General features: G+C 49.8%; 53 non-coding genes and 1 pseudogene across 53 annotated transcripts; all 54 read left to right on the top strand.

Annotated features, from left to right (window-relative positions):
- The first annotated feature begins 132 nt into the window (after window positions 1–132).
- Window positions 133–250, top strand: LOC149765623 (5S ribosomal RNA). Its single transcript, XR_016406481.1, has one exon. It is a non-coding gene; the product is annotated as a 5S ribosomal RNA (ribosomal RNA).
- A 247-nt stretch (window positions 251–497) lies between these two features.
- On the top strand, window positions 498–616 carry LOC149765622 (5S ribosomal RNA). The gene has a single exon (XR_016406821.1). It is a non-coding gene; the product is annotated as a 5S ribosomal RNA (ribosomal RNA).
- Window positions 617–863: 247 nt separating this feature from the next.
- Window positions 864–982, top strand: LOC149765621 (5S ribosomal RNA). Its single transcript, XR_016402835.1, has one exon. It is a non-coding gene; the product is annotated as a 5S ribosomal RNA (ribosomal RNA).
- Window positions 983–1,229: 247 nt separating this feature from the next.
- LOC149765620 (5S ribosomal RNA) lies at window positions 1,230–1,348 on the top strand. Its single transcript, XR_016406469.1, has one exon. It is a non-coding gene; the product is annotated as a 5S ribosomal RNA (ribosomal RNA).
- A 247-nt stretch (window positions 1,349–1,595) lies between these two features.
- LOC149765619 (5S ribosomal RNA) lies at window positions 1,596–1,713 on the top strand. Its single transcript, XR_016405533.1, has one exon. It is a non-coding gene; the product is annotated as a 5S ribosomal RNA (ribosomal RNA).
- Window positions 1,714–1,960: 247 nt separating this feature from the next.
- LOC149765618 (5S ribosomal RNA) lies at window positions 1,961–2,079 on the top strand. Its single transcript, XR_016406204.1, has one exon. It is a non-coding gene; the product is annotated as a 5S ribosomal RNA (ribosomal RNA).
- Window positions 2,080–2,326: 247 nt separating this feature from the next.
- LOC149765617 (5S ribosomal RNA) lies at window positions 2,327–2,445 on the top strand. Its single transcript, XR_016406467.1, has one exon. It is a non-coding gene; the product is annotated as a 5S ribosomal RNA (ribosomal RNA).
- A 247-nt stretch (window positions 2,446–2,692) lies between these two features.
- LOC149765616 (5S ribosomal RNA) lies at window positions 2,693–2,810 on the top strand. Its single transcript, XR_016405531.1, has one exon. It is a non-coding gene; the product is annotated as a 5S ribosomal RNA (ribosomal RNA).
- A 247-nt stretch (window positions 2,811–3,057) lies between these two features.
- Window positions 3,058–3,176, top strand: LOC149765615 (5S ribosomal RNA). Its single transcript, XR_016406203.1, has one exon. It is a non-coding gene; the product is annotated as a 5S ribosomal RNA (ribosomal RNA).
- A 247-nt stretch (window positions 3,177–3,423) lies between these two features.
- Window positions 3,424–3,541, top strand: LOC149765614 (5S ribosomal RNA). The gene has a single exon (XR_016407732.1). It is a non-coding gene; the product is annotated as a 5S ribosomal RNA (ribosomal RNA).
- Window positions 3,542–3,788: 247 nt separating this feature from the next.
- On the top strand, window positions 3,789–3,907 carry LOC149765613 (5S ribosomal RNA). Its single transcript, XR_016402834.1, has one exon. It is a non-coding gene; the product is annotated as a 5S ribosomal RNA (ribosomal RNA).
- A 247-nt stretch (window positions 3,908–4,154) lies between these two features.
- On the top strand, window positions 4,155–4,273 carry LOC149765612 (5S ribosomal RNA). Its single transcript, XR_016406810.1, has one exon. It is a non-coding gene; the product is annotated as a 5S ribosomal RNA (ribosomal RNA).
- A 248-nt stretch (window positions 4,274–4,521) lies between these two features.
- LOC149765611 (5S ribosomal RNA) lies at window positions 4,522–4,640 on the top strand. The gene has a single exon (XR_016402833.1). It is a non-coding gene; the product is annotated as a 5S ribosomal RNA (ribosomal RNA).
- Window positions 4,641–4,879: 239 nt separating this feature from the next.
- Window positions 4,880–4,998, top strand: LOC149765610 (5S ribosomal RNA). Its single transcript, XR_016404373.1, has one exon. It is a non-coding gene; the product is annotated as a 5S ribosomal RNA (ribosomal RNA).
- Window positions 4,999–5,245: 247 nt separating this feature from the next.
- LOC149765609 (5S ribosomal RNA) lies at window positions 5,246–5,364 on the top strand. Its single transcript, XR_016402832.1, has one exon. It is a non-coding gene; the product is annotated as a 5S ribosomal RNA (ribosomal RNA).
- Window positions 5,365–5,611: 247 nt separating this feature from the next.
- LOC149765608 (5S ribosomal RNA) lies at window positions 5,612–5,730 on the top strand. The gene has a single exon (XR_016406466.1). It is a non-coding gene; the product is annotated as a 5S ribosomal RNA (ribosomal RNA).
- A 247-nt stretch (window positions 5,731–5,977) lies between these two features.
- On the top strand, window positions 5,978–6,095 carry LOC149765607 (5S ribosomal RNA). The gene has a single exon (XR_016405530.1). It is a non-coding gene; the product is annotated as a 5S ribosomal RNA (ribosomal RNA).
- A 247-nt stretch (window positions 6,096–6,342) lies between these two features.
- On the top strand, window positions 6,343–6,461 carry LOC149765606 (5S ribosomal RNA). Its single transcript, XR_016402831.1, has one exon. It is a non-coding gene; the product is annotated as a 5S ribosomal RNA (ribosomal RNA).
- Window positions 6,462–6,700: 239 nt separating this feature from the next.
- Window positions 6,701–6,818, top strand: LOC149765605 (5S ribosomal RNA). The gene has a single exon (XR_016405529.1). It is a non-coding gene; the product is annotated as a 5S ribosomal RNA (ribosomal RNA).
- Window positions 6,819–7,065: 247 nt separating this feature from the next.
- Window positions 7,066–7,184, top strand: LOC149765604 (5S ribosomal RNA). Its single transcript, XR_016402830.1, has one exon. It is a non-coding gene; the product is annotated as a 5S ribosomal RNA (ribosomal RNA).
- Window positions 7,185–7,423: 239 nt separating this feature from the next.
- On the top strand, window positions 7,424–7,542 carry LOC149765603 (5S ribosomal RNA). The gene has a single exon (XR_016401755.1). It is a non-coding gene; the product is annotated as a 5S ribosomal RNA (ribosomal RNA).
- Window positions 7,543–7,789: 247 nt separating this feature from the next.
- LOC149765602 (5S ribosomal RNA) lies at window positions 7,790–7,907 on the top strand. Its single transcript, XR_016406380.1, has one exon. It is a non-coding gene; the product is annotated as a 5S ribosomal RNA (ribosomal RNA).
- A 247-nt stretch (window positions 7,908–8,154) lies between these two features.
- On the top strand, window positions 8,155–8,273 carry LOC149765601 (5S ribosomal RNA). The gene has a single exon (XR_016402829.1). It is a non-coding gene; the product is annotated as a 5S ribosomal RNA (ribosomal RNA).
- Window positions 8,274–8,520: 247 nt separating this feature from the next.
- On the top strand, window positions 8,521–8,639 carry LOC149765600 (5S ribosomal RNA). Its single transcript, XR_016401242.1, has one exon. It is a non-coding gene; the product is annotated as a 5S ribosomal RNA (ribosomal RNA).
- Window positions 8,640–8,886: 247 nt separating this feature from the next.
- On the top strand, window positions 8,887–9,004 carry LOC149765599 (5S ribosomal RNA). The gene has a single exon (XR_016408135.1). It is a non-coding gene; the product is annotated as a 5S ribosomal RNA (ribosomal RNA).
- A 247-nt stretch (window positions 9,005–9,251) lies between these two features.
- On the top strand, window positions 9,252–9,370 carry LOC149765598 (5S ribosomal RNA). The gene has a single exon (XR_016406809.1). It is a non-coding gene; the product is annotated as a 5S ribosomal RNA (ribosomal RNA).
- Window positions 9,371–9,618: 248 nt separating this feature from the next.
- LOC149765597 (5S ribosomal RNA) lies at window positions 9,619–9,737 on the top strand. Its single transcript, XR_016404553.1, has one exon. It is a non-coding gene; the product is annotated as a 5S ribosomal RNA (ribosomal RNA).
- A 247-nt stretch (window positions 9,738–9,984) lies between these two features.
- LOC149765596 (5S ribosomal RNA) lies at window positions 9,985–10,103 on the top strand. Its single transcript, XR_016401241.1, has one exon. It is a non-coding gene; the product is annotated as a 5S ribosomal RNA (ribosomal RNA).
- A 247-nt stretch (window positions 10,104–10,350) lies between these two features.
- On the top strand, window positions 10,351–10,468 carry LOC149765595 (5S ribosomal RNA; annotated as a pseudogene).
- Window positions 10,469–10,715: 247 nt separating this feature from the next.
- LOC149765594 (5S ribosomal RNA) lies at window positions 10,716–10,834 on the top strand. The gene has a single exon (XR_016402828.1). It is a non-coding gene; the product is annotated as a 5S ribosomal RNA (ribosomal RNA).
- A 248-nt stretch (window positions 10,835–11,082) lies between these two features.
- On the top strand, window positions 11,083–11,201 carry LOC149765593 (5S ribosomal RNA). Its single transcript, XR_016404552.1, has one exon. It is a non-coding gene; the product is annotated as a 5S ribosomal RNA (ribosomal RNA).
- Window positions 11,202–11,448: 247 nt separating this feature from the next.
- On the top strand, window positions 11,449–11,567 carry LOC149765592 (5S ribosomal RNA). The gene has a single exon (XR_016402716.1). It is a non-coding gene; the product is annotated as a 5S ribosomal RNA (ribosomal RNA).
- A 247-nt stretch (window positions 11,568–11,814) lies between these two features.
- On the top strand, window positions 11,815–11,932 carry LOC149765591 (5S ribosomal RNA). Its single transcript, XR_016404960.1, has one exon. It is a non-coding gene; the product is annotated as a 5S ribosomal RNA (ribosomal RNA).
- Window positions 11,933–12,179: 247 nt separating this feature from the next.
- On the top strand, window positions 12,180–12,298 carry LOC149765590 (5S ribosomal RNA). Its single transcript, XR_016403596.1, has one exon. It is a non-coding gene; the product is annotated as a 5S ribosomal RNA (ribosomal RNA).
- Window positions 12,299–12,545: 247 nt separating this feature from the next.
- Window positions 12,546–12,664, top strand: LOC149765589 (5S ribosomal RNA). Its single transcript, XR_016401240.1, has one exon. It is a non-coding gene; the product is annotated as a 5S ribosomal RNA (ribosomal RNA).
- A 247-nt stretch (window positions 12,665–12,911) lies between these two features.
- Window positions 12,912–13,030, top strand: LOC149765588 (5S ribosomal RNA). The gene has a single exon (XR_016402570.1). It is a non-coding gene; the product is annotated as a 5S ribosomal RNA (ribosomal RNA).
- Window positions 13,031–13,276: 246 nt separating this feature from the next.
- On the top strand, window positions 13,277–13,395 carry LOC149765587 (5S ribosomal RNA). Its single transcript, XR_016405988.1, has one exon. It is a non-coding gene; the product is annotated as a 5S ribosomal RNA (ribosomal RNA).
- A 246-nt stretch (window positions 13,396–13,641) lies between these two features.
- LOC149765586 (5S ribosomal RNA) lies at window positions 13,642–13,760 on the top strand. Its single transcript, XR_016402054.1, has one exon. It is a non-coding gene; the product is annotated as a 5S ribosomal RNA (ribosomal RNA).
- A 246-nt stretch (window positions 13,761–14,006) lies between these two features.
- On the top strand, window positions 14,007–14,125 carry LOC149765585 (5S ribosomal RNA). Its single transcript, XR_016400910.1, has one exon. It is a non-coding gene; the product is annotated as a 5S ribosomal RNA (ribosomal RNA).
- A 246-nt stretch (window positions 14,126–14,371) lies between these two features.
- LOC149765584 (5S ribosomal RNA) lies at window positions 14,372–14,489 on the top strand. Its single transcript, XR_016404551.1, has one exon. It is a non-coding gene; the product is annotated as a 5S ribosomal RNA (ribosomal RNA).
- A 246-nt stretch (window positions 14,490–14,735) lies between these two features.
- LOC149765583 (5S ribosomal RNA) lies at window positions 14,736–14,854 on the top strand. The gene has a single exon (XR_016401488.1). It is a non-coding gene; the product is annotated as a 5S ribosomal RNA (ribosomal RNA).
- A 246-nt stretch (window positions 14,855–15,100) lies between these two features.
- On the top strand, window positions 15,101–15,219 carry LOC149765582 (5S ribosomal RNA). Its single transcript, XR_016405454.1, has one exon. It is a non-coding gene; the product is annotated as a 5S ribosomal RNA (ribosomal RNA).
- A 246-nt stretch (window positions 15,220–15,465) lies between these two features.
- Window positions 15,466–15,583, top strand: LOC149765581 (5S ribosomal RNA). The gene has a single exon (XR_016404550.1). It is a non-coding gene; the product is annotated as a 5S ribosomal RNA (ribosomal RNA).
- Window positions 15,584–15,829: 246 nt separating this feature from the next.
- Window positions 15,830–15,948, top strand: LOC149765580 (5S ribosomal RNA). Its single transcript, XR_016406198.1, has one exon. It is a non-coding gene; the product is annotated as a 5S ribosomal RNA (ribosomal RNA).
- Window positions 15,949–16,194: 246 nt separating this feature from the next.
- Window positions 16,195–16,313, top strand: LOC149765579 (5S ribosomal RNA). The gene has a single exon (XR_016401487.1). It is a non-coding gene; the product is annotated as a 5S ribosomal RNA (ribosomal RNA).
- Window positions 16,314–16,559: 246 nt separating this feature from the next.
- On the top strand, window positions 16,560–16,678 carry LOC149765578 (5S ribosomal RNA). The gene has a single exon (XR_016405453.1). It is a non-coding gene; the product is annotated as a 5S ribosomal RNA (ribosomal RNA).
- A 246-nt stretch (window positions 16,679–16,924) lies between these two features.
- On the top strand, window positions 16,925–17,042 carry LOC149765577 (5S ribosomal RNA). Its single transcript, XR_016404549.1, has one exon. It is a non-coding gene; the product is annotated as a 5S ribosomal RNA (ribosomal RNA).
- Window positions 17,043–17,288: 246 nt separating this feature from the next.
- LOC149765576 (5S ribosomal RNA) lies at window positions 17,289–17,407 on the top strand. Its single transcript, XR_016406197.1, has one exon. It is a non-coding gene; the product is annotated as a 5S ribosomal RNA (ribosomal RNA).
- Window positions 17,408–17,653: 246 nt separating this feature from the next.
- LOC149765575 (5S ribosomal RNA) lies at window positions 17,654–17,772 on the top strand. The gene has a single exon (XR_016405452.1). It is a non-coding gene; the product is annotated as a 5S ribosomal RNA (ribosomal RNA).
- Window positions 17,773–18,019: 247 nt separating this feature from the next.
- Window positions 18,020–18,138, top strand: LOC149765574 (5S ribosomal RNA). Its single transcript, XR_016402313.1, has one exon. It is a non-coding gene; the product is annotated as a 5S ribosomal RNA (ribosomal RNA).
- A 246-nt stretch (window positions 18,139–18,384) lies between these two features.
- On the top strand, window positions 18,385–18,502 carry LOC149765573 (5S ribosomal RNA). Its single transcript, XR_016404508.1, has one exon. It is a non-coding gene; the product is annotated as a 5S ribosomal RNA (ribosomal RNA).
- Window positions 18,503–18,806: 304 nt separating this feature from the next.
- LOC149765572 (5S ribosomal RNA) lies at window positions 18,807–18,925 on the top strand. The gene has a single exon (XR_016406452.1). It is a non-coding gene; the product is annotated as a 5S ribosomal RNA (ribosomal RNA).
- Window positions 18,926–19,172: 247 nt separating this feature from the next.
- LOC149765571 (5S ribosomal RNA) lies at window positions 19,173–19,291 on the top strand. Its single transcript, XR_016411400.1, has one exon. It is a non-coding gene; the product is annotated as a 5S ribosomal RNA (ribosomal RNA).
- Window positions 19,292–19,537: 246 nt separating this feature from the next.
- LOC149765570 (5S ribosomal RNA) lies at window positions 19,538–19,655 on the top strand. Its single transcript, XR_016409010.1, has one exon. It is a non-coding gene; the product is annotated as a 5S ribosomal RNA (ribosomal RNA).
- Window positions 19,656–19,877: the final 222 nt, after the last annotated feature.

The raw sequence follows: 19,877 nt of genomic DNA, 5'->3' as shown, positions 1-19,877 counted from the left end.
CTGGCGGTGCCATGCCGCATAGCGGGACCAGCGCGTTGAATCCTACGGCAGAACGGCCCCGGTGGCGCGAATGTCTCGGGCCGTCGAGGTCTGCTGCTTTGTCATAAAAGGGAGTTTCGATGGGCATGTCATGGGTGCGATCATACCAGCACTAATGCACCGGATCCCATCAGAACTCCGCAGTTAAGCGTGCTTGGGCGAGATTAGTACTAGGATGGGTGACCCCCGGGAAGTCCTCGTGTTGCGCCCCTTTTATTTTTTGCCCGCTTTTTTATTTTTTGATAATATTTATTTTTAATTTTTTGGCTTTTGGCTTTTTCTCTTCGGATAATTTTTTTCCCCCGAAAATAAACTGAGTCCGGAGACTGGCGGTGCCATGCCGCATAGCGGGAGCAGCGCGTTGAATCCTACGCCAGAACGGCCCCGGCGGCGCGGATGTATGGGGCCGTCGAGGTCTGCTGCTTTGTCATAAAAGGGAGTTTCGAAGGGCATGTCATGGGTGCGATCATACCAGCACTAATGCACCGGATCCCATCAGAACTCCGCAGTTAAGCGGGCTTGAGCGAGAGTAGTACTAGGATGGGTGACCCCCTGGGAAGTCCTCGTGTTGCACCCCTTTTATTTTTTGCCCGCTTTTTTATTTTTTGATAATATTTATTTTTAATTTTTCAGCTTTTGGCTTTTTCCCTTCGGATAATTTTTTTCCCCTGAAAATAAACTGAGTCCGGATACTGGCGGTGCCATGCCGCATAGCGGGAGCAGCGCGTTGAATCCTACGCCAGAACGGCCCCGACGGCGCGAATGTCTCGGGCCGTCGAGGTCTGCTGCTTTGTCATAAAAGGGAGTTTCGAAGGGCATGTCATGGGTGCGATCATACCAGCACTAATGCACCGGATCCCATCAGAACTCCGCAGTTAAGCGGGCTTGGGCGAGAGTAGTACTAGGATGGGTGACCCCCTGGGAAGTCCTCGTGTTGCACCCCTTTTATTTTTTGCCCGCTTTATTATTTTTTCATAATATTTATTTTTAATTTTTCGGCTTTTGGCTTTTCCTCTTCGGATAATTTTTTTCCCCCGAAAATAAACTGAGTCCGGAGACTGGCGGTGCCATGCCGCATAGCGGGACCAGCGCGTTGAATCCTACGCCAGAACGGCCCCGGCGGCGCGAATGTCTCGGGCCGTCGAGGTCTGCTGCTTTGTCATAAAAGGGAGTTTCGAAGGGCATGTCATGGGTGCGATCATACCAGCACTAATGCACCGGATCCCATCAGAACTCCGCAGTTAAGCGGGCTTGGGCGAGAGTAGTACTGGGATAGGTGACCCCCTGGGAAGTCCTCGTGTTGCACCCCTATTATTTTTTGCCCGCTTTTTTATTTTTTCATAATATTTATTTTTAATTTTTCGGCTTTTGGCTTTTCCTCTTCGGATAATTTTTTTTCCCCGAAAATAAACTGAGTCCGGAGACTGGCGGTGCCATGCCGCATAGCGGGACCAGCGCGTTGAATCCTACGCCAGAACGGCCCCGGCGGCGCGAATGTCTCGGGCCGTCGAGGTCTGCTGCTTTGTCATAAAAGGGAGTTTCGATGGGCATGTCATGGGTGCGATCATACCAGCACTAATGCACCGGATCCCATCAGAACTCCGCAGTTAAGCGTGCTTGGGCGAGATTAGTACTAGGATGGGTGACCCCCGGGAAGTCCTCGTGTTGCACCCATTTTATTTTTTGCCCGCTTTTTTATTTTTTGATAATATTTATTTTTAATTTTTCGGCTTTTGGCTTTTTCTCTTCGGATAATTTTTTTCCCCCGAAAATAAACTGTGTCCGGAGACTGGCGGTGCCATGCCGCATAGCGGGAGCAGCGCGTTGAATCCTACGCCAGAACGGCCCCGGCGGCGCGAATGTCTCGGGCCGTCGAGGTCTGCTGCTTTGTCATAAAAGGGAGTTTCGATGGGCAAGTCATGGGTGCGATCATACCAGCACTAATGCACCGGATCCCATCAGAACACCGCAGTTAAGCGTGCTTGGGCGAGAGTAGTACTAGGATGGGTGGCCCCCTGGGAAGTCCTCGTGTTGCACCCCTTTTATTTTTTGCCCGCTTTTTTATTTTTTGATAATATTTATTTTTAATTTTTCGGCTTTTGGCTTTTTCTCTTCGGATAATTTTTTTCCCCCGAAAATAAACTGAGTCCGGAGACTGGCGGTGCCATGCCGCATAGCGGGACCAGCGCGTTGAATCCTACGCCAGAACGGCCCCGGCGGCGCGAATGTCTCGGGCCGTCGAGGTCTGCTGCTTTGTCATAAAAGGGAGTTTCGAAGGGCATGTCATGGGTGCGATCATACCAGCACTAATGCACCGGATCCCATCAGAACTCCGCAGTTAAGCGGGCTTGGGCGAGAGTAGTACTGGGATAGGTGACCCCCTGGGAAGTCCTCGTGTTGCACCCCTATTATTTTTTGCCCGCTTTTTTATTTTTTCATAATATTTATTTTTAATTTTTCGGCTTTTGGCTTTTCCTCTTCGGATAATTTTTTTTCCCCGAAAATAAACTGAGTCCGGAGACTGGCGGTGCCATGCCGCATAGCGGGACCAGCGCGTTGAATCCTACGCCAGAACGGCCCCGGCGGCGCGAATGTCTCGGGCCGTCGAGGTCTGCTGCTTTGTCATAAAAGGGAGTTTCGATGGGCATGTCATGGGTGCGATCATACCAGCACTAATGCACCGGATCCCATCAGAACTCCGCAGTTAAGCGTGCTTGGGCGAGATTAGTACTAGGATGGGTGACCCCCGGGAAGTCCTCGTGTTGCACCCATTTTATTTTTTGCCCGCTTTTTTATTTTTTGATAATATTTATTTTTAATTTTTCGGCTTTTGGCTTTTTCTCTTCGGATAATTTTTTTCCCCCGAAAATAAACTGTGTCCGGAGACTGGCGGTGCCATGCCGCATAGCGGGAGCAGCGCGTTGAATCCTACGCCAGAACGGCCCCGGCGGCGCGAATGTCTCGGGCCGTCGAGGTCTGCTGCTTTGTCATAAAAGGGAGTTTCGATGGGCAAGTCATGGGTGCGATCATACCAGCACTAATGCACCGGATCCCATCAGAACACCGCAGTTAAGCGTGCTTGGGCGAGAGTAGTACTAGGATGGGTGGCCCCCTGGGAAGTCCTCGTGTTGCACCCCTTTTATTTTTTGCCCGCTTTTTTATTTTTTGATAATATTTATTTTTAATTTTTCGGCTTTTGGCTTTTTCTCTTCGGATAATTTTTTTCCCCCGAAAATAAACTGAGTCCGGAGACTGGCGGTGCCATGCCGCATAGCGGGACCAGCGCGTTGAATCCTACGCCAGAACGGCCCCGGCGGCGCGAATGTCTCGGGCCGTCGAGGTCTGCTGCTTTGTCATAAAAGGGAGTTTCGATGGGCATGTCATGGGTGCGATCATACCAGCACTAATGCACCGGATCCCATCAGAACTCCGCAGTTAAGCGTGCTTGGGCGAGATTAGTACTAGGATGGGTGACCCCCGGGAAGTCCTTGTGTTGCACCTCTTTTATTTTTTGCCCGCTTTTTTATTTTTTGATTATATTTATTTTTAATTTTTCAGCTTTTGGCTTTTTCTCTTCGGTTAATTTTTTTCCCCCGAAAATAAACTGAGTCCGGAGACTGGCGGTGCCATGCCGCATAGCGGGAGCAGCGCGTTGAATCCTACGCCAGAACGGCCCCGGCGGGGCGAATGTCTCGGGCCGTCGAGGTCTGCTGCTTTGTCATAAAAGGGAGTTTCGAAGGGCATGTCATGGGTGCGATCATACCAGCACTAATGCACCGGATCCCATCAGAACTCCGCAGTTAAGCGGGCTTGGGCGAGAGTAGTACTAGGATGGGTGACCCCCTGGGAAGTCCTCGTGTTGCACCCCTTTTATTTTTTGCCCGCTTTATTATTTTTTCATAATATTTATTTTTAATTTTTCGGCTTTTGGCTTTTCCTCTTCGGATAATTTTTTTCTCCCGAAAATAAACTGAGTCCGGAGACTAGCGGTGCCATGCCGCATAGCGGGAGAAGCGCATTGAATCCTACGCCAGAACGGCCCCGGCGGCGCGAATGTCTCGGGCCGTCGAGGTCTGCTGCTTTGTCATAAAAGGGAGTTTCGAAGGGCATGTCATGGGTGCGATCATACCAGCACTAATGCACCGGATCCCATCAGAACTCCGCAGTTAAGCGGGCTTGGGCGAGAGTAGTACTAGGATAGGTGACCCCCTGGGAAGTCCTCGTGTTGCACCCCTTTTATTTTTTGCCCGCTTTTTTATTTTTTTCATAATATTTATTTTTAATTTTTCGGCTTTTGGCTTTTCCTCTTCGGATAATTTTTTTCCCCCGAAAATAAACTGAGTTCGGAGACTGGCGGTGCCATGCCGCATAGCGGGACCAGCGCGTTGAATCCTACGCCAGAACAGCCCCGGCGGCGCGAATGTCTCGGGCCGTCGAGGTCTGCTGCTTTGTCATAAAAGGGAGTTTCGATGGGCATGTCATGGGTGCGATCATACCAGCACTAATGCACCGGATCCCATCAGAACTCCGCAGTTAAGCGGGCTTGGGCGAGAGTAGTACTAGGATGGGTGACCCCCTGGGAAGTCCTCGTGTTGCACCCCTTTTATTTTTTGCCCACTTTTTTATTTTTTCATAATATTTATTTTTAATTTTTCGGCTTTTCCTCTTCGGATAATTTTTTCCCCCGAAAATAAACTGAGTCCGGAGACTGGCGGTGCCATGCCGCATAGCGGGACCAGCGCGTTGAATCCTACGCCAGAACGGCCCCGGCGGCGCGAATGTCTCGGGCCGTCGAGGTCTGCTGCTTTGTCATAAAAGGGAGTTTCGATGGGCATGTCATGGGTGCGATCACACCAGCACTAATGCACCGGATCCCATCAGAACTCCGCAGTTAAGCGTGCTTGGGCGAGAGTAGTACTAGGATGGGTGGCCCCCTGGGAAGTCCTCGTGTTGCACCCCTTTTATTTTTTGCCTGCTTTTTTATTTTTTGATAATATTTATTTTTAATTTTTCGGCTTTTGGCTTTTTCTCTTCGGAAAATTTTTTTCCCCCGAAAATAAACTGAGTCCGGAGACTGGCGGTGCCATGCCGCATAGCGGGAGCAGCGCGTTGAATCCTACGCCAGAACGGCCCCGACGGCGCGAATGTCTCGGGCCGTCGAGGTCTGCTGCTTTGTCATAAAAGGGAGTTTCGAAGGGCATGTCATGGGTGCGATCATACCAGCACTAATGCACCGGATCCCATCAGAACTCCGCAGTTAAGCGGGCTTGGGCGAGAGTAGTACTAGGATGGGTGACCCCCTGGGAAGTCCTCGTGTTGCACCCCTTTTATTTTTTGCCCGCTTTATTATTTTTTCATAATATTTATTTTTAATTTTTCGGCTTTTGGCTTTTCCTCTTCGGATAATTTTTTTCCCCCGAAAATAAACTGAGTCCGGAGACTGGCGGTGCCATGCCGCATAGCGGGACCAGCGCGTTGAATCCTACGCCAGAACGGCCCCGGCGGCGCGAATGTCTCGGGCCGTCGAGGTCTGCTGCTTTGTCATAAAAGGGAGTTTCGAAGGGCATGTCATGGGTGCGATCATACCAGCACTAATGCACCGGATCCCATCAGAACTCCGCAGTTAAGCGGGCTTGGGCGAGAGTAGTACTGGGATAGGTGACCCCCTGGGAAGTCCTCGTGTTGCACCCCTATTATTTTTTGCCCGCTTTTTTATTTTTTCATAATATTTATTTTTAATTTTTCGGCTTTTGGCTTTTCCTCTTCGGATAATTTTTTTCCCCCGAAAATAAACTGAGTCCGGAGACTGGCGGTGCCATGCCGCATAGCGGGACCAGCGCGTTGAATCCTACGCCAGAACGGCCCCGGCGGCGCGAATGTCTCGGGCCGTCGAGGTCTGCTGCTTTGTCATAAAAGGGAGTTTCGATGGGCATGTCATGGGTGCGATCATACCAGCACTAATGCACCGGATCCCATCAGAACTCCGCAGTTAAGCGTGCTTGGGCGAGATTAGTACTAGGATGGGTGACCCCCGGGAAGTCCTCGTGTTGCACCCATTTTATTTTTTGCCCGCTTTTTTATTTTTTGATAATATTTATTTTTAATTTTTCGGCTTTTGGCTTTTTCTCTTCGGATAATTTTTTTCCCCCGAAAATAAACTGAGTCCGGAGACTGGCGGTGCCATGCCGCATAGCGGGAGCAGCGCGTTGAATCCTACGCCAGAACGGCCCCGGCGGCGCGAATGTCTCGGGCCGTCGAGGTCTGCTGCTTTGTCATAAAAGGGAGTTTCGAAGGGCATGTCATGGGTGCGATCATACCAGCACTAATGCACCGGATCCCATCAGAACTCCGCAGTTAAGCGGGCTTGGGCGAGAGTAGTACTAGGATGGGTGACCCCCTGGGAAGTCCTCGTGTTGCACCCCTTTTATTTTTTGCCCACTTTTTTATTTTTTCATAATATTTATTTTTAATTTTTCGGCTTTTCCTCTTCGGATAATTTTTTCCCCCGAAAATAAACTGAGTCCGGAGACTGGCGGTGCCATGCCGCATAGCGGGACCAGCGCGTTGAATCCTACGCCAGAACGGCCCCGGCGGCGCGAATGTCTCGGGCCGTCGAGGTCTGCTGCTTTGTCATAAAAGGGAGTTTCGATGGGCATGTCATGGGTGCGATCATACCAGCACTAATGCACCGGATCCCATCAGAACTCCGCAGTTAAGCGTGCTTGGGCGAGATTAGTACTAGGATGGGTGACCCCCGGGAAGTCCTCGTGTTGCACCCATTTTATTTTTTGCCCGCTTTTTTATTTTTTGATAATATTTATTTTTAATTTTTCGGCTTTTGGCTTTTTCTCTTCGGATAATTTTTTTCCCCCGAAAATAAACTGAGTCCGGAGACTGGCGGTGCCATGCCGCATAGCGGGAGCAGCGCGTTGAATCCTACGCCAGAACGGCCCCGGCGGCGCGAATGTCTCGGGCCGTCGAGGTCTGCTGCTTTGTCATAAAAGGGAGTTTCGAAGGGCATGTCATGGGTGCGATCATACCAGCACTAATGCACCGGATCCCATCAGAACTCCGCAGTTAAGCGGGCTTGGGCGAGAGTAGTACTAGGATGGGTGACCCCCTGGGAAGTCCTCGTGTTGCACCCCTTTTATTTTTTGCCCACTTTTTTATTTTTTCATAATATTTATTTTTAATTTTTCGGCTTTTCCTCTTCGGATAATTTTTTCCCCCGAAAATAAACTGAGTCCGGAGACTGGCGGTGCCATGCCGCATAGCGGGACCAGCGCGTTGAATCCTACGCCAGAACGGCCCCGGCGGCGCGAATGTCTCGGGCCGTCGAGGTCTGCTGCTTTGTCATAAAAGGGAGTTTCGATGGGCAAGTCATGGGTGCGATCATACCAGCACTAATGCACCGGATCCCATCAGAACTCCGCAGTTAAGCGTGCTTGGGCGAGAGTAGTACTACGATGGGTGGCCCCCTGGGAAGTCCTCGTGTTGCACCCCTTTTATTTTTTGCCCGCTTTTTTATTTTTTGATAATATTTATTTTTAATTTTTCGGCTTTTGGCTTTTTCTCTTCGGATAATTTTTTTTCCCCGAAAATAAACTGAGTCCGGAGACTGGCGGTGCCATGCCGTATAGCGGGACCAGCGCGTTGAATCCTACGCCAGAACGGCCCCGGCGGCGCGAATGTCTCGGGCCGTCGAGGTCTGCTGCTTTGTCATAAAAGGGAGTTTCGATGGGCATGTCATGGGTGCGATCATACCAGCACTAATGCACCGGATCCCATCAGAACTCCGCAGTTAAGCGTGCTTGGGCGAGATTAGTACTAGGATGGGTGACCCCCGGGAAGTCCTCGTGTTGCACCTCTTTTATTTTTTGCCCGCTTTTTTATTTTTTGATTATATTTATTTTTAATTTTTCAGCTTTTGGCTTTTTCTCTTCGGTTAATTTTTTTCCCCCGAAAATAAACTGAGTCCGGAGACTGGCGGTGCCATGCCGCATAGCGGGAGCAGCGCGTTGAATCCTACGCCAGAACGGCCCCGGCGGGGCGAATGTCTCGGGCCGTCGAGGTCTGCTGCTTTGTCATAAAAGGGAGTTTCGAAGGGCATGTCATGGGTGCGATCATACCAGCACTAATGCACCGGATCCCATCAGAACTCCGCAGTTAAGCGGGCTTGGGCGAGAGTAGTACTAGGATGGGTGACCCCCTGGGAAGTCCTCGTGTTGCACCCCTTTTATTTTTTGCCCGCTTTATTATTTTTTCATAATATTTATTTTTAATTTTTCGGCTTTTGGCTTTTCCTCTTCGGATAATTTTTTTCCCCCGAAAATAAACTGAGTCCGGAGACTGGCGGTGCCATGCCGCATAGCGGGACCAGCGCGTTGAATCCTACGCCAAAACGGCCCCGGCGGCGCGAATGTCTCGGGCCGTCGAGGTCTGCTGCTTTGTCATAAAAGGGAGTTTCGATGGGCAAGTCATGGGTGCGATCATACCAGCACTAATGCACCGGATCCCATCAGAACTCCGCAGTTAAGCGTGCTTGGGCGAGAGTAGTACTAGGATGGGTGGCCCCCTGGGAAGTCCTCGTGTTGCACCCCTTTTATTTTTTGCCTGCTTTTTTATTTTTTGATAATATTTATTTTTAATTTTTCGGCTTTTGGCTTTTTCTCTTCGGAAAATTTTTTTCCCCCGAAAATAAACTGAGTCCGGAGACTGGCGGTGCCATGCCGCATAGCGGGACCAGCGCGCTGAATCCTACGCCAGAACGGCCCCGGCGGCGCGAATGTCTCGGGCCGTCGAGGTCTGCTGCTTTGTCATAAAAGGGAGTTTCGATGGGCATGTCATGGGTGCGATCATACCAGCACTAATGCACCGGATCCCATCAGAACTCCGCAGTTATGCGTGCTTGGGCGAGATTAGTACTAGGATGGGTGACCCCCGGGAAGTCCTCGTGTTGCACCCCTTTTATTTTTTGCCCGCTTTTTTATTTTTTGATAATATTTATTTTTAATTTTTCGGGTTTTGGCTTTTTCTCTTCGGATAATTTTTTTTCCCCGAAAATAAACTGAGTCCGGAGACTGGCGGAGCCATGCCGCATAGCGGGAGAAGCGCATTGAATCCTACGCCAGAACGGCCCCGGCGGCGCGAATGTCTCGGGCCGTCGAGGTCTGCTGCTTTGTCATAAAAGGGAGTTTCGAAGGGCATGTCATGGGTGCGATCATACCAGCACTAATGCACCGGATCCCATCAGAACTCCGCAGTTAAGCGGGCTTGGGCGAGAGTAGTACTAGGATAGGTGACCCCCTGGGAAGTCCTCGTGTTGCACCCCTTTTATTTTTTGCCCGCTTTTTTATTTTTTTCATAATATTTATTTTTAATTTTTCGGCTTTTGGCTTTTCCTCTTCGGATAATTTTTTTCCCCCGAAAATAAACTGAGTCCGGAGTCTGGCGGTGCCATGCCGCATAGCGGGACCAGCGCGTTGAATCCTACGCCAGAACAGCCCCGGCGGCGCGAATGTCTCAGGCCGTCGAGGTCTGCTGCTTTGTCATAAAAGGGAGTTTCGATGGGCAAGTCATGGGTGCGATCTTACCAGCACTAATGCACCGGATCCCATCAGAACTCCGCAGTTAAGCGTGCTTGGGCGAGAGTAGTACTAGGATGGGTGGCCCCCTGGGAAGTCCTCGTGTTGCACCCCTTTTATTTTTTGCCCGCTTTTTTATTTTTTGATGATATTTATTTCTAATTTTTCAGCTTTTGGCTTTTTCTCTTCGGATAATTTTTTTCCCCCGAAAATAAACTGAGTCCGGAGACTGGCGGTGCCATGCCGCATATCGGGACCAGCGCGTTGAATCCTACGCCAGAACGGCCCCGGCGGCGCGAATGTCTCGGGCCGTCGAGGTCTGCTGCTTTGTCATAAAAGGGAGTTTCGATGGGCAAGTCATGGGTGCGATCATACCAGCACTAATGCACCGGATCCCATCAGAACTCCGCAGTTAAGCGTGCTTGGGCGAGAGTAGTACTAGGATGGGTGGCCCCCTGGGAAGTCCTCGTGTTGCACCCCTTTTATTTTTTGCCCGCTTTTTTATTTTTTGATAATATTTATTTTTAATTTTTCGGCTTTTGGCTTTTTCTCTTCGGATAATTTTTTTCCCCCGAAAATAAACTGAATCCGGAGACTGGCGGTGCCATGCCGCATAGCGAGACCAGCGCGTTGAATCCAACGCCAGAACGGCCCCGGCGGCGCGAATGTCTCGGGCCGTCGAGGTCTGCTGCTTTGTCATAAAAGGGAGTTTCGATGGGCATGTCATGGGTGCGATCATACCAGCACTAATGCACCGGATGCCATCAGAACTCCGCAGTTAAGCGTGCTTGGGCGAGATTAGTACTAGGATGGGTGACCCCCGGGAAGTCCTCGTGTTGCACCCCTTTTATTTTTTGCCCGCTTTTTTATTTTTTGATAATATTTATTTTTAATTTTTCAGCTTTTGGCTTTTTCTCTTCGGATAATTTTTTTCCCCCGAAAATAAACTGAGTCCGGAGACTAGCGGTGCCATGCCGCATAGCGGGAGCAGCGCGTTGAATCCTACGCCAGAACGGCCCCGGCGGCGCGAATGTCTCGGGCCGTCGAGGTCTGCTGCTTTGTCATAAAAGGGAGTTTCGAAGGGCATGTCATGGGTGCGATCATACCAGCACTAATGCACCGGATCCCATCAGAACTCCGCAGTTAAGCGGGCTTGGGCGAGAGTAGTACTAGGATGGGTGACCCCCTGGGAAGTCCTCGTGTTGCACCCCTTTTATTTTTTGCCCGCTTTTTTATTTTTTTCATAATATTTATTTTTAATTTTTCGGCTTTTGGCTTTTCCTCTTCGGATAATTTTTTTCCCCCGAAAATAAACTGAGTCCGGAGTCTGGCGGTGCCATGCCGCATAGCGGGACCAGCGCGTTGAATCCTACGCCAGAACAGCCCCGGCGGCGCGAATGTCTCAGGCCGTCGAGGTCTGCTGCTTTGTCATAAAAGGGAGTTTCGATGGGCAAGTCATGGGTGCGATCTTACCAGCACTAATGCACCGGATCCCATCAGAACTCCGCAGTTAAGCGTGCTTGGGCGAGAGTAGTACTAGGATGGGTGGCCCCCTGGGAAGTCCTCGTGTTGCACCCCTCTTATTTTTTGCCCGCTTTTTTATTTTTTGATAATATTTATTTCTAATTTTTCAGCTTTTGGCTTTTTCTCTTCGGATAATTTTTTTCCCCCGAAAATAAACTGAGTCCGGAGACTGGCGGTGCCATGCCGCATATCGGGACCAGCGCGTTGAATCCTACGCCAGAACGGCCCCGGCGGCGCGAATGTCTCGGGCCGTCGAGGTCTGCTGCTTTGTCATAAAAGGGAGTTTCGATGGGCAAGACATGGGTGCGATCATACCAGCACAAATGCACCGGATCCCATCAGAACTCCGCAGTTAAGCGTGCTTGGGCGAGAGTAGTACTAGGATGGGTGGCCCCCTGGGAAGTCCTCGTGTTGCACCCCTTTTATTTTTTGCCCGCTTTTTTATTTTTTGATAATATTTATTTTTAATTTTTCGGCTTTTGGCTTTTTCTCTTCGGATAATTTTTTTCCCCCGAAAATAAACTGAGTCCGGAGACTGGCGGTGCCATGCCGCATAGCGGGACCAGCGCGTTGAATCCAACGCCAGAACGGCCCCGGCGGCGCGAATGTCTCGGGCCGTCGAGGTCTGCTGCTTTGTCATAAAAGGGAGTTTCGATGGGCATGTCATGGGTGCGATCATACCAGCACTAATGCACCGGATCCCATCAGAACTCCGCAGTTAAGCGTGCTTGGGCGAGATTAGTACTAGGATGGGTGACCCCCGGGAAGTCCTCGTGTTGCACCCCTTTTATTTTTTGCCCGCTTTTTTATTTTTTGATAATATTTATTTTTAATTTTTCAGCTTTTGGCTTTTTCTCTTCGGATAATTTTTTTCCCCCGAAAATAAACTGAGTCCGGAGACTAGCGGTGCCATGCCGCATAGCGGGAGCAGCGCGTTGAATCCTACGCCAGAACGGCCCCGGCGGCGCGAATGTCTCGGGCCGTCGAGGTCTGCTGCTTTGTCATAAAAGGGAGTTTCGAAGGGCATGTCATGGGTGCAATCATACCAGCACTAATGCACCGGATCCCATCAGAACTCCGCAGTTAAGCGGGCTTGGGCGAGAGTAGTACTAGGATGGGTGACCCCCTGGGAAGTCCTCGTGTTGCACCCCTTTTATTTTTTGCCCGCTTTTTTATTTTTTCATAATATTTATTTTTAATTTTTCGGCTTTTGGCTTTTCCTCTTCGGATAATTTTTTTCCCCCGAAAATAAACTGAGTCCGGAGACTGGCGGTGCCATGCCGCATAGCGGGACCAGCGCGTTGAATCCTACGCCAGAACGGCCCCGGCGGCGCGAATGTCTCGGGCCGTCGAGGTCTGCTACTTTGTCATAAAAGGGAGTTTCGATGGGCAAGTCATGGGTGCGATCATACCAGCACTAATGCACCGGATCCCATCAGAACTCCGCAGTTAAGCGTGCTTGGGCGAGAGTAGTACTAGGATGGGTGGCCCCCTGGGAAGTCCTCGTGTTGCACCCCTTTTATTTTTTGCCCGCTTTTTTATTTTTTCATAATATATATTTTTAATTTTTCGGCTTTTGGCTTTTTCTCTTCGGATAATTTTTTTCCCCCGAAAATAAACTGAGTCCGGAGACTAGCGGTGCCATGCCGCATAGCGGGAGCAGCGCGTTGAATCCTACGCCAGAACGGCCCCGGCGGCGCGAATGTCTCGGGCCGTCGAGGTCTGCTGCTTTGTCATAAAAGGGAGTTTCGAAGGGCATGTCATGGGTGCGATCATACCAGCACTAATGCACCGGATCCCATCAGAACTTCGCAGTTAAGCGTGCTTGGGCGAGAGTAGTACTAGGATGGGTGACCCCCTGGGAAGTCCTCGTGTTGCACCCTTTTTATTTTTTGCCCGCTTTTTTATTTTTTGATAATATTTATTTTTAATTTTTCGGCTTTTGGCCTTTCCTCTTCGGATAATTTTTTTTTCCCGAAAATAAACTGAGTCCGGAGACTGGCGGTGCCATGCCGCATAGCGGAACAGCGCGTTGAATCATACGCCAGAACGGCCCCGGCAGCGCGAATGTCTCGTGCCGTCGCGGTCTGCTGCTTTGTCATAAAGGGGAGTTTCGAAGGGCATGTCATGGGTGCGATCATACCAGCACTAATGCACCGGATCCCATCATAACTCCGCAGTTAAGCGTGCTTGGGCGAGAGTAGTACTAGGATGGGTGACCCCCTGGGAAGTCCTCGTGTTGCACCCCTTTTATTTTTTGCCCGTTTTTTTATTTTTTGATAATATTTATTTTTAATTTTTTGGCTTTTGGCTTTTCCTCTTCGGATAATTTTTTTCCCTCGAAAATAAACTGAGTCCGGAGACTCGCGGTGCCATGCCGCATAGCGGAACAGCGCGTTGAATCCTACGCCAGAACGGCCCCGGCAGCGCGAATGTCTCGTGCCGTCGAGGTCTGCTGCTTTGTCATAAAAGGGAGTTTCGAAGGGCATATCATTGGTGCGATCATACCAGCACTAATGCACCGGATCCCATCAGAACTCCGTAGTTAAGCGTGCTTGGGCGAGAGTAGTACTAGGATGGGTGACCCCCTGGGAAGTCCTCGTGTTGCACCCCTTTTATTTTTTGCCCGCTTTTTTATTTTTTGATAACATTTATTTTTAATTTTTCGGCTTTTGGCTTTTCCTCTTCGGATAATTTTTTTCCCCCGAAAATAAACTGAGTCCGGAGACCCGCGGTGCCATGCCGCATAGCGGAACAGCGCGTTGAATCCTACGCCAGAACGGCCCCGGCAGCGCGAATGTCTCGGGCCGTCGAGGTCTGCTGCTTTGTCATAAAAGGGTGTTTCGATAGGCATGTCATGGGTGCGATCATACCAGCACTAATGCACCGGATCCCATTAGAACTCCGCAGTTAAGCGTGCTTGGGCGAGAGTAGTACTAGGTTGGGTGACCCCCTGGGAAGTCCTCGTGTTGCACCCCTTTTATTTTTTGCCCGCTTTTTTATTTTTTGATAATATTTATTTTTAATTTTTCGGCTTTTGGCTTTTCCTCTTCGGATAATTTTTTTTTTCCGAAAATAAACTGAGTCCGGAGACTGGCGGTGCCATGCCGCATAGCGGAACAGCGCGTTGAATCCTACGCCAGAACGGCCCCGGCAGCGCGAATGTCTCGGGCCGTCGAGGTCTGCTGCTTTGTCATAAAAGGGAGTTTCGAAGGGCATATCATGGGTGCGATCATACCAGCACTAATGCACCGGATCCCATCAGAACTCCGCAGTTAAGCGTGCTTGGGCGAGAGAAGTACTAGGATGGGTGACCCCTGGGAAGTCCTCGTGTTGCACCCTTTTTATTTTTTGCCCGCTTTTTTATTTTTTGATAATATTTATTTTTAGTTTTTTGGCTTTTGGGTTTTCCTCTTCGGATAATTTTTTCCCCCCGAAAATAAACTGAGTCCGGAGACTGGCGGTGCCATGCCGCATAGTGGAACAGCGCGTTGAATCATACGCCAGAACGGCCCCGGCAGCGCGAATGTCTCGGGCCGTCGAGGTCTGCTGCTTTGTCATAAAAGGGAGTTTCGAAGGGCATGTCATGGGTGCGATCATACCAGCACTAATGCACCGGATCCCATCAGAACTCTGCAGTTAAGCGTGCTTGGGCGAGAGTAGTACTAGGATGGGTGACCCCCTGGGAAGTCCTCGTGTTGCACCCCTTTTATTTTTTGCCCGCTTTTTTATTTTTTGATAACATTTATTTTTTATTTTTCGGCTTTTGTCTTTTCCTCTTCGGATAATTTTTTTCCCCCGAAAATAAACTGAGTCCGGAGACTGGCGGTGCCATGCCGCATAGCGGAACAGCGTGTTGAATCCTACGCCAGAACGGCCCCGGCAGCGCGAATGTCTCGGGCCGTCGAGGTCTGCTGCTTTGTCATAAAAGGGAGTTTCGAAGGGCATGTCTTGGGTGCGATCATACCAGCACTAATGCACCGGATCCCATCAGAACTCCGCAGTTAAGCGTGCTTGGGCGAGAGTAGTACTAGGATGGGTGAACCCCTGAGAAGTCCTCGTGTTGCACCCTTTTTATTTTTTGCCCGCTTTTTTATTTTTTGATAATATTTATTTTTAATTTTTTGGCTTTTGGCTTTTCCTCTTCGGATAATTTTTTTCCCCCGACAATAAACTGAGTCCGGAGACTGGCGGTGCCATGCCGCATAGCGGAACAGCGCGTTGAATCCTACGCCAGAACGGCCCCGGCAGCGCGAATGTCTCGGGCCGTCGAGGTCTGCTGCTTTGTCATAAAAGGGAGTTTCGTAGGGCATATCATGGGTGCGATCATACCAGCACTAATGCACCGGATCCCATCAGAACTCCGCAGTTAAGCGTGCTTGGGCGAGAGAAGTACTAGGATGGGTGACCCCTGGGAAGTCCTCGTGTTGCACCCTTTTTATTTTTTGCCCGCTTTTTTATTTTTTGATAATATTTATTTTTAGTTTTTTGGCTTTTGGGTTTTCCTCTTCGGATAATTTTTTCCCCCCGAAAATAAACTGAGTCCGGAGACTGGCGGTGCCATGCCGCATAGTGGAACAGCGCGTTGAATCATACGCCAGAACGGCCCCGGCAACGCGAATATCTCGGGCCGTCGAGGTCTGCTGCTTTGTCATAAAAGGGAGTTTCGAAGGGCATGTCATGGGTGCGATCATACCAGCACTAATGCACCGGATCCCATCAGAACTCTGCAGTTAAGCGTGCTTGGGCGAGAGTAGTACTAGGATGGGTGACCCCCTGGGAAGTCCTCATGTTGCACCCCTTTTATTTTTTGCCCGCTTTTTTATTTTTTGATAACATTTATTTTTTATTTTTCGGCTTTTGTCTTTTCCTCTTCGGATAATTTTTTTCCCCCGAAAATAAACTGAGTCCGGAGACTGGCGGTGCCATGCCGCATAGCGGAACAGCGTGTTGAATCCTACGCCAGAACGGCCCCGGCAGCGCGAATGTCTCGGGCCGTCGAGGTCTGCTGCTTTGTCATAAAAGGGAGTTTCGAAGGGCATGTCTTGGGTGCGATCATACCAGCACTAATGCACCGGATCCCATCAGAACTCTGCAGTTAAGCGTGCTTGGGCGAGAGTAGTACTAGGATGGGTGACCCCCTGGGAAGTCCTCGTGTTGCACCCCTTTTATTTTTTGCCCGCTTTTTTATTTTTTGATAACATTTATTTTTTATTTTTCGGCTTTTGTCTTTTCCTCTTCGGATAATTTTTTTCCCCCGAAAATAAACTGAGTCCGGAGACTGGCGGTGCCATGCCGCATAGCGGAACAGCGTGTTGAATCCTACGCCAGAACGGCCCCGGCAGCGCGAATGTCTCGGGCCGTCGAGGTCTGCTGCTTTGTCATAAAAGGGAGTTTCGAAGGGCATGTCTTGGGTGCGATCATACCAGCACTAATGCACCGGATCCCATCAGAACTCCGCAGTTAAGCGTGCTTGGGCGAGAGTAGTACTAGGATGGGTGAACCCCTGAGAAGTCCTCGTGTTGCACCCTTTTTATTTTTTGCCCGCTTTTTTATTTTTTGATAATATTTATTTTTAATTTTTTGGCTTTTGGCTTTTCCTCTTCGGATAATTTTTTTCCCCCGACAATAAACTGAGTCCGGAGACTGGCGGTGCCATGCCGCATAGCGGAACAGCGCGTTGAATCCTACGCCAGAACGGCCCCGGCAGCGCGAATGTCTCGGGCCGTCGAGGTCTGCTGCTTTGTCATAAAAGGGAGTTTCGTAGGGCATATCATGGGTGCGATCATACCAGCACTAATGCACCGGATCCCATCAGAACTCCGCAGTTAAGCGTGCTTGGGCGAGAGAAGTACTAGGATGGGTGACCCCTGGGAAGTCCTCGTGTTGCACCCTTTTTATTTTTTGCCCGCTTTTTTATTTTTTGATAATATTTATTTTTAGTTTTTTGGCTTTTGGGTTTTCCTCTTCGGATAATTTTTTCCCCCCGAAAATAAACTGAGTCCGGAGACTGGCGGTGCCATGCCGCATAGTGGAACAGCGCGTTGAATCATACGCCAGAACGGCCCCGGCAACGCGAATATCTCGGGCCGTCGAGGTCTGCTGCTTTGTCATAAAAGGGAGTTTCGAAGGGCATGTCATGGGTGCGATCATACCAGCACTAATGCACCGGATCCCATCAGAACTCTGCAGTTAAGCGTGCTTGGGCGAGAGTAGTACTAGGATGGGTGACCCCCTGGGAAGTCCTCATGTTGCACCCCTTTTATTTTTTGCCCGCTTTTTTATTTTTTGATAACATTTATTTTTTATTTTTCGGCTTTTGTCTTTTCCTCTTCGGATAATTTTTTTCCCCCGAAAATAAACTGAGTCCGGAGACTGGCGGTGCCATGCCGCATAGCGGAACAGCGTGTTGAATCCTACGCCAGAACGGCCCCGGCAGCGCGAATGTCTCGGGCCGTCGAGGTCTGCTGCTTTGTCATAAAAGGGAGTTTCGAAGGGCATGTCTTGGGTGCGATCATACCAGCACTAATGCACCGGATCCCATCAGAACTCCGCAGTTAAGCGTGCTTGGGCGAGAGTAGTACTAGGATGGGTGAACCCCTGAGAAGTCCTCGTGTTGCACCCTTTTTATTTTTTGCCCGCTTTTTTATTTTTTGATAATATTTATTTTTAATTTTTTGGCTTTTGGCTTTTCCTCTTCGGATAATTTTTTTCCCCCGACAATAAACTGAGTCCGGAGACTGGCGGTGCCATGCCGCATAGCGGGACCAGCGCGTTGAATCCTACGCCAGAACGGCCCCGGCAGCGCGAATGTCTCGGGCGGTCGAGGTCTGCTGCTTTGTCATAAAAGGGAGTTTCGAAGGGCATATCATGGGTGCGATCATACCAGCACTAATGCACCGGATCCCATCAGAACTTCGCAGTTAAGCGTGCTTGGGCGAGAGTAGTACTAGGATGGGTGACCCCCTGGGAAGTCCTCGTGTTGCACCCCTTTTATTTTTTGCCCGCTTTTTTATTTTTTGATAACATTTATTTTTAATTTTTCGGCTTTTGGCTTTTCCTCTTCGGATAATTTTTTTCCCCCGAAAATAAACTGAGTCCGGAGACTCGCGGTGCCATGCCGCATAGCGGAACAGCGCGTTGAATCCTACGCCAGAACGGCCCCGGCAGCGCGAATGTCTCGGGCCGTCGAGGTCTGCTGCTTTGTCATAAAAGGGTGTTTCGATGGGCATGTCATGGGTGCGATCATACCAGCACTAATGCACCGGATCCCATCAGAACTCCGCAGTTAAGCGTGCTTGGGCGAGAGTAGTACTAGGATGGGTGACCCCCGGGAAGTCCTCGTGTTGCACCCCTTTTATTTTTTGCCCGCTTTTTTATTTTTTGATAATATTTATCCTCGTGTTGCACCCCTTTTATTTTTTGCCCGTTTTTTTATTTTTTGATAACATTTATTTTTAATTTTTCGGCTTTTGGCTTTTCCTCTTCGGATAATTTTTTTCCCCCGAAAATAAACTGAGTCCGGAGACTCGCGGTGCCATGCCGCATAGCGGAACAGCGCGTTGAATCCTACGCCAGAACGGCCCCGGCAGCGCGAATGTCTCGTGCCGTCGAGGTCTGCTGCTTTGTCATAAAAGGGAGTTTCGAAGGGCATATCATGGGTGCGATCATACCAGCACTAATGCACCGGATCCCATCAGAACTCCGCAGTTAAGCGTGCTTGGGCGAGAGTAATACTAGGATGGGTGACCCCCTGGGAAGTCCTAGTGTTGCACCCCTTTTATTTTTTGCCCGCTTTTTTATTTTTTGATACCATTTATTTTTAATTTTTCGGCTTTTGGCTTTTTCTCTTCGGATAATTTTTTTCCCCCGAAAATAAACTGAGTCCGGAGACTGGCGGTGCCATGCCGCATAGCGGGACCAGCGCGTTGAATCCTACGCCAGAACGGCCCCGGCGGCGCGAATGTCTCGGGCCGTCGAGGTCTGCTGCTTTGTCATAAAAGGGAGTTTCGATGGGCATGTCATGGGTGCGATCATACCAGCACTAATGCACCGGATCCCATCAGAACTCCGCAGTTAAGCGTGCTTGGGCGAGAGTAGTACTAGGATGGGTGACCCCCTGGGAAGTCCTCGTGTTGCACCCCTTTTATTTTTTGCCCGCTTTTTTATTTTTTGATAACATTTATTTTTAATTTTTCGGCTTTTGGCTTTTCCTCTTCGGATAATTTTTTTTTTCCGAAAATAAACTGAGTCCGGAGACTGGCGGTGCCATGCCGCATAGCGGAACAGCGCGTTGAATCCTACGCCAGAACGGCCCCGGCAGCGCGAATGTCTCGTGCCGTCGCGGTCTGCTGCTTTGTCATAAAAGGGAGTTTCGAAGGGCATGTCATGGGTGCGATCATACCAGCACTAATGCACCGGATCCCATCATAACTCCGCAGTTAAGCGTGCTTGGGCGAGAGAAGTACTAGGATGGGTGACCCCTGGGAAGTCCTCGTGTTGCACCCTTTTTATTTTTTGCCAGCTTTTTTATTTTTTGATAATATTTATTTTTAGTTTTTTGGCTTTTGGGTTTTCCTCTTCGGATAATTTTTTCCCCCCGAAAATAAACTGAGTCCGGAGACTGGCGGTGCCATGCCGCATAGTGGAACAGCGCGTTGAATCATACGCCAGAACGGCCCCGGCAGCGCGAATGTCTCGGGCCGTCGAAGTCTGCTGCTTTGTCATAAA

This window comes from Phoenix dactylifera, chromosome 4, assembly GCF_051530095.1.
Source record: "Phoenix dactylifera cultivar Ajwa chromosome 4, Ajwa_hap1_PhDact_Kaust_v1.1, whole genome shotgun sequence".
Taxonomy (NCBI): Eukaryota; Viridiplantae; Streptophyta; class Magnoliopsida; order Arecales; family Arecaceae; genus Phoenix; species Phoenix dactylifera.
Note: the sequence above shows the minus strand (reverse complement) of the source record. Positions and strands in the feature narration are given on the sequence as shown.